Below are 6,642 nucleotides of genomic sequence, written 5' to 3'. Positions count from 1 at the left end.
TGGGGTCTGAATACATTACATCTACTACAGAAGGAAATATAACAGAGGGATTGCATGAGACCGAGGTGATATAAATGCTGAGGGGGCTGGCAGTAGAAAAAAGTACAGGCATACCAGGAGTTAACTTATCTGGGTGGTGGTAAAAATCTGAATTACCAATCAGTGGAGTCGGAAGGGGAGGAGTTTAGTTTCACAGAGGAGGCTTATAATGTATAGGTAAAGGATATGACATCCTCTGTTAGTGAGTGAGTATCTGCTCTCTGCTGTCCTGGTGAGTATTGCTTTATACAGTTTTAATGCTGTTTTTCGGTGTTATTCTATTACATCCTGTGTATACTGTGTAATTCTGTGTGATTCCGTTTTTATTGTGGTGCTTTTTCTTGTACTTTATTTTTGTAGCTGTGTTTTTCCCCTTTTTCCTTATATTTTCTCTTGCCCCTGCTTTCTTTGCTTTTCTCCCCTTTTCTTTGTCTCATTTCCCATTTTTCCGGTTTCTCCCCCCTCTTTCTTTCCTTTTCATTATCCCCCCCCCTTTTTTCTTCCATCCTCAGCCATGCTCCGTGCTAAACGGGTTCGGGTCCCCCCCCATCGCCTAATAGAGGCTTCTCTCTCCTCTGCTCCCCTCCCCAAGCGGCGAGCCCAGCTCAGGGACTCGCCGCAGGCTGTAACCTCTGCCCCTTCCTCCACTATGGCATCAGGCAGGCCGGGAACAACCGCCGCTACTGCGGCGACAAAGAAAGTATCTGCGCATGCGCGGAAGCGAGCGCGCGGCCAGGGGCGTGCGAGTTCGGCCGCGCATGCGCTGTTGGGGACTGGGGTCCCAGTGGCCATTTTAGTTTTGGGCGCTCAAGGAGTGCCTGCCATTCCCACCACTGCCACCAATGTTTACGTTTCTGTTGATCCCCCCCGCCCCGCCGGGGACCAGGTGGTCCTTGCTGCGGAGGGGGGGGAGGCTGTAGGCTCTGCCGTTGTTATCCAGGGGGCTGAAAATGCCGTAGTACCCTCCCCCACCATAACTTCTGGCTGTCAGCAGTCCCCTGATGCTGCGTTCCCCCAGGCCACTGTAAATGTTCCCCCTGGTAGTTCCTCCCATGTAACGCCGCTTGTTTCTGCCCCCCTTCCTTCCCCCCTCATTTCAGCCAAGCCCATCCAGGCCCCTGCCGCTTCCTTTTCCCAGCCCTAGCAATTTTCCTTTTCCGTACTCCTACCCACCTTGGGGGTTTGCCCCACCTTATCTTCCTCCTCCCTCGGCTTATGGGCCGTATTTCTCAGGTCCCGGCTGTCCGGGTAATGTTGTGCTAACATCAAGTGCTTCTTCCACAGGGGCCGCCACCCTAGGGGCGGCAGATTCGGAGGGGCTTCGGGTTCCCGCTTCCTCGCCAGCAGTGATATTGGGGCCTAGCGACGTGCAGCTGACGTCTGGAGGGCCTGGTTCGGGGCAGGGTGCTGCGTCCTCCCCGGCCGGTCTTCGGGTCGTTACCTGCACGACGGCAACAAGTTTACGTAGTCGGCAGCCGAGTGCAGTGGTGGCGTCTAGGCAGAGTGTTAGTGATCGGAGTTTAGTATTGCCTGCGAGTGCGGGAACCGGGGGTCCCGGGCCGGAAAGCTCTTCTTCTGTTCCCCCATCTGCAGGTCCGCAGGGTCGTGCGAGACCGGGTCGGAGATCTGGGCGTGCTTCTTCCACGGAAGCCGCATCATTGGCCACGGTGGGCCCATCATCTGGTGTGGAAGGAGGTGGCCGTGTATTCGGTGAGCATGCCAGCGGGGGGTCTGGTTTTAGCGCCGATATAAGTTCTTCAGCCTCAGAGAGTGAGGTTCCGGCCGGGTCTGGGAGAGCAGACGCAAAGTTGGTGAGGCTCCTGAGGAGGAAGTTACAGAGTTCCCGCCGTAGAGCGGACGTTGGAGGCAGGGGGCCTCGAGAGGACGGTGGTACCTCGGGCGGTGATGTTGTGCGCTGTGCTAATACAGCGGTCCTCCGTGATATCAGGAGCAGTGTGCGCAGTAAGATACGCGCTGGTCGTTTTGTGGACATGTTTGCCATCACGAAAAAGGCTAAGGATGGCTTAATAGCAGCACGATCACGCTCTGGCGTGGGAGAGGAAGCCTATCGGAGTTTTCAGAGTTGGTTGGAGGGCTTCCTAGTTTTTGCTGCATGTTACCTGGAAACCAGGCCAGCTGAGCACATGAGCGTGATTAAGTATATATACTTAATACAAGGGATGTTTACCCGATCCAGGGGTACTATGTGGAGGCGGTACGATGAGGCCTTCCGGAGGAAGCAGGATGGATTGGCATTGATGGATTTTGGGTGTAAGGATGTGGAGGTATGGTTGGATGTGACGCAGCCGAGGATGGCTGGTACGGATGTGAGCGTGGCAAGACAGAGGCAGCCCCCGGTGCGGTTTAGCCAGCCCTTTCGAGGGAAGTGTTTTGCTTTCAACGGAGGTCAATGTGAGAGAGGTGCGGCTTGCAGATTCAGACATGAGTGTTCAGTCTGCAGTGGGGGTCACCCAAGGAGAGAGTGCCCCAGGAGGAGCGGTCCTGCCACTACTGATAGAGCCGCCACCGGAGGCGCGACTCGGTAAGGCGGCATCGCCTATTATATTGGTCGAACTTGGGAAATGGCTGGGTTGGTACCCTGATAGAAGGGCTGCCGAGTTTTTATGGAATGGTTTCAATGTTGGGTTCATGTTGCCGGTGACAGGTGTGGTGCAGACTGGTACGCCTCGGAATTTGAAATCAGCCTCGGAATTACAGAGGGTAGTGCACGAGAAAGTGTGTAAGGAGGTGTCGTTGGGCAGAATGTGTGGCCCCTTTTTGGTTCCCCCGATTACTGATTTAGTTCTTTCCCCGGTGGGAGTGGTGCCAAAGAAGGATGTGGGAAAGTTTCGTCTAATTCAGCATTTATCTCACCCGCAGGGCACATCTCTGAATGATGCGATTGCAGAGTCTGAATGTTCAGTTGGTTACCAGTCCTTTGAGGATGCTTTGTTGTTCACCAGCAAACCACAGGCAGACACCATTGTACATATTTCTGCATACACAGATGCAGCATAGTAATATGGGAGGACAATATTTAATGCCAAAACCATACATAACTTCTACTCTTATTCCCAGCTCAAACATGCAACAGTTCAGTGGAAGTCCATCACAAATGGATAATATCGAAGTGTTGCAATATGAACAACTATAAACTGTTTATTTGGCTGCTTTTATTGGATTGCACTTTATTTATTTTATATACAGTCATGGGCAAAAGTTTTTAGAATGACACAAGTTTCACAATGTTTGCTGCTTCAGTATTTTTAGACCTTTTTGTAAGATGTTGCTATGATTTACTGAAGTAAAATTACAAGCATTTTATAAGTGTCAAAGGCTTTTATTGACAACTACATGAAGTTCATACAAACAGTCAATATTTGCAATGTTGACCCTTCCTTAGGAAGACCTCTGCAATTCGCCCTGGCATGTTGTCAGTCAACTTCTGGGCCACATACAGACTAATGGTGGTCCATTTTTGCCTAATCAATGCTTGGAACTTGTCAGAATTTGTGGGTTTTTGTTTGTCCACCTGCCTCTTGAGAATTGACCACAAGTTCTCAATGGGATTAAGGTCTGTGGATTTTCCTGGACATGGACCCAAAATTTCAATGTTTTGATCCCCGAGCCACTTAGTTATCACTTTTACCTTATGGCAAGGTGCTCCATTATGCTGGAAAGGCATTGTTCATCACCAAACTGCGCTTGAATGATTGGGAGAAGTTGCTCTTGGAGGATGTTTTGGTGCTATTTTTTGTTCATGGCAATGTACTTAGGCAAAATTGTGAGTGAGGCCACTCCCTCTGCTGAGAAGCAACCCCACACATGAATGGTCTCAGGATGCTTTACTATTGGCATGACACAGGACTGATGGTAGCGCTCACCTTTCCGTCTGACAAGTATTTTTCCAGATGCCACAAACAATCTGAAAGGGGTTTCATCAGAGAAAATGACTTTACCCCAGTCCTCAGCAGTCCAATTTCTATACGTAATGCAGAATATCAGTCTGTCACTGATAATATTCCTGGAGAGAAGTGGCTTCTTGGCTGGCCTTCTTCACACCAGGCTATCCTCCAAATGTCTTCATCTCACTGTGCGTGCAGATGCACTCACACCTGCCTGCTGCCATTCGTGAGCAAGCTCTGCATTTTTGGTGCCCTGATCCTGCAGGTGAATCAACTTTAGAAGACGGTCCTGTCGCTTGTTGGATGTTCTTGGGCGCCCTGAAGCCGTCTTCACAACTATTGAACCTCCCCCCTCGAATTTCCTGATGATCCGATAATTTAGGTGCAATCTTACTAGCAGCAATATCCTTGCCTGTAAATCTCTTTTTGTGCAAACCAATGTTGATTGCACGTGTTTAATTACAGGTAACCATGGTTAACAGAGGAAGAATAATGATTTCAAGCACCACCTTCCTTTTAAAGCTTACAGTCTGTTATTCTAACTCAATCAGCATGACAGAGTGATCTCCAGCCTTGTCCTCATCAACACTCCCAACTGTGTTAATGAGAGAATCACTGATCTGATGTCAACTGGTCCTTTTGTGGCAGGGCTGAAATACAGTGGAAATTTTATTTTTGGGATAAAGTTCATTGTCATGGCAAAGAGGGACTTTGAAATTAATTGCAATTCATCTGATCACTCTTCATGACATTATGGAGTTTTTGCAAATTGCAATCGTAAAAACTGAGGAAGCAGAAAATCAGAGTTATATAGGGAAAAAATTCTATGCAAACAGAGGGGGCCCATACCCAAGTGCTCCAGTACCGCTCGCATAAATCTGCAATTTATTTTATCAGAGGTCTGCTCGGCATCAGTGGAAAGTAAAAGCGCCTAAGGTCTGTGATAGAAAATTAATGATATCAATCATTTTGGTTGTGTTATCACATTCCTCTCTGTTAAGGACAAATCCCACTTGATCGGAATGGAGTAAATTTTGGAGGAGGAGATTCATGCGATTTGCAGTGAGTTTAGTGATAAGTTTAGTATAACTTTACATCTCTATTCAGAATGTAGATGGGGCGATAACTTGAGCACTGAAATGGGTCCTTTCCTTCTTTAGGGATGATGGAGATGTGAGCCTCAAATGCTGACTGGTGAAGAACGTTTGCCAGTTACTTCGTTAAAGGTGGACAAAATTGTCCCCTAGACGATCTGGGCCCGAGTCATTAAGGAAAGTAAGGCAATAAAAGGAGTAAATGTTCTCCGGGACAATCCATGTTACAATGCAAGCGGTGCAAATTAGTTTATTATTTTGAACATAAGTTAAATACTGGCTTTTTTGTCATGTAGCATATAAATACTTGATAACTTTCTTTTTACACTGAAATTTAAAGTTGATCTAGGACATGCCCTAGTCCACTTTAAACCACTACCCTACTATAAACCTGTCCCCATATTTTAAATTTACCTCCCCCTCCAATGCAGCATGGTTTTGGACAGGTGCAAAGTTACTCTTTTTTTATGATCTGCTCTCCTTAATGACTCAGGCCCTCTATCTATAAAGATTTTATAGTAGGAGAACGAAAACCAATCCGGACCAGGCTCTTCCCCAACAGTGACAGCTTAATGGATTCATTTAGTTCTTCACTAGAGAAGGGTTGCTCCAGCATCTCCTCCATGTCCTTAGTAAGCATAGGGAAATTGCTTTCTTTCAGGTATTCCCTGATGGCCTCGGCATATCCTGTTTCCATTGGGAGGGGGATATGGGACTCAAGATTATATAGGATATAATAATAACTATGGAAAGTTTTAGCAATATCTTTATCTTTAAAACACTATGTTCCCCTCTTTTCTCTAACTGAGGGAATGCAGGTCTGGACGCGCTGTTTTTGGAAGGGCCTAGCAAGAAGTCTCCCCAGTTTGTTTCCCCACCTGAGGAATCTATTTTTTCATTTTCTGAAAGCCAAGTTTGTTCTAACATCTAATAGCTTATTTAAAATCTTTTGAGCAGTTTCTACTTCTACATAGGTGTTTGGAGACAGGGAACTTTTATGTTTAGTCTCCAAAGATTAAATTTGGGAGAGGAGGGATTTCCTAAGAGCCTCCATTTTTTTTTAAGGAATGATTCCAATTGTATACACTGTCCTCTAATGATGCACCTGTGGGCCTCCCAGATTTTGAGACTATATGCCCTATATGGGAATCTAGGAGAAGGTCCAGGGGCTATATTTACTTAGCTGCGGGCTTGAAAAAGTGGGGATGTTGCCTATAGCAACCAATCAGATTCTAGCTGTCATTTTGTAGAAAGCACTAAATAAATGAAAGCTAGAATCTGATTGGTTGCTATAGGCAACATCCCCACTTTTTCAAACCCGCAGGTTAGTAAATCTAGCCCCTAGTGTCTATGCTCAATAAAGAAGTAATCAATTCTGGAATAGCAAGAATGTGGGATGCAATAGTAAGTACAGTCTCTGCCACTGGGATGTAGGAAGTGCAAAGAGTCGATCAATTGGTGCTTATTGATAATATGCCTAGTTTTCTTGGCTTCTCGCAGTGGCAGTCTGTTGCCCCTTCCCAACGTGTCCTGCTGGTGGTCCATGGACCAAAGAAGATCTCCACCCACTATTAGAACATCCTCTTTGTGCTCATCGATCAAGT

This window comes from Mixophyes fleayi, chromosome 7, assembly GCF_038048845.1.
Source record: "Mixophyes fleayi isolate aMixFle1 chromosome 7, aMixFle1.hap1, whole genome shotgun sequence".
Classification (NCBI taxonomy): domain Eukaryota; kingdom Metazoa; phylum Chordata; class Amphibia; order Anura; family Limnodynastidae; genus Mixophyes; species Mixophyes fleayi.
Note: the sequence above shows the minus strand (reverse complement) of the source record.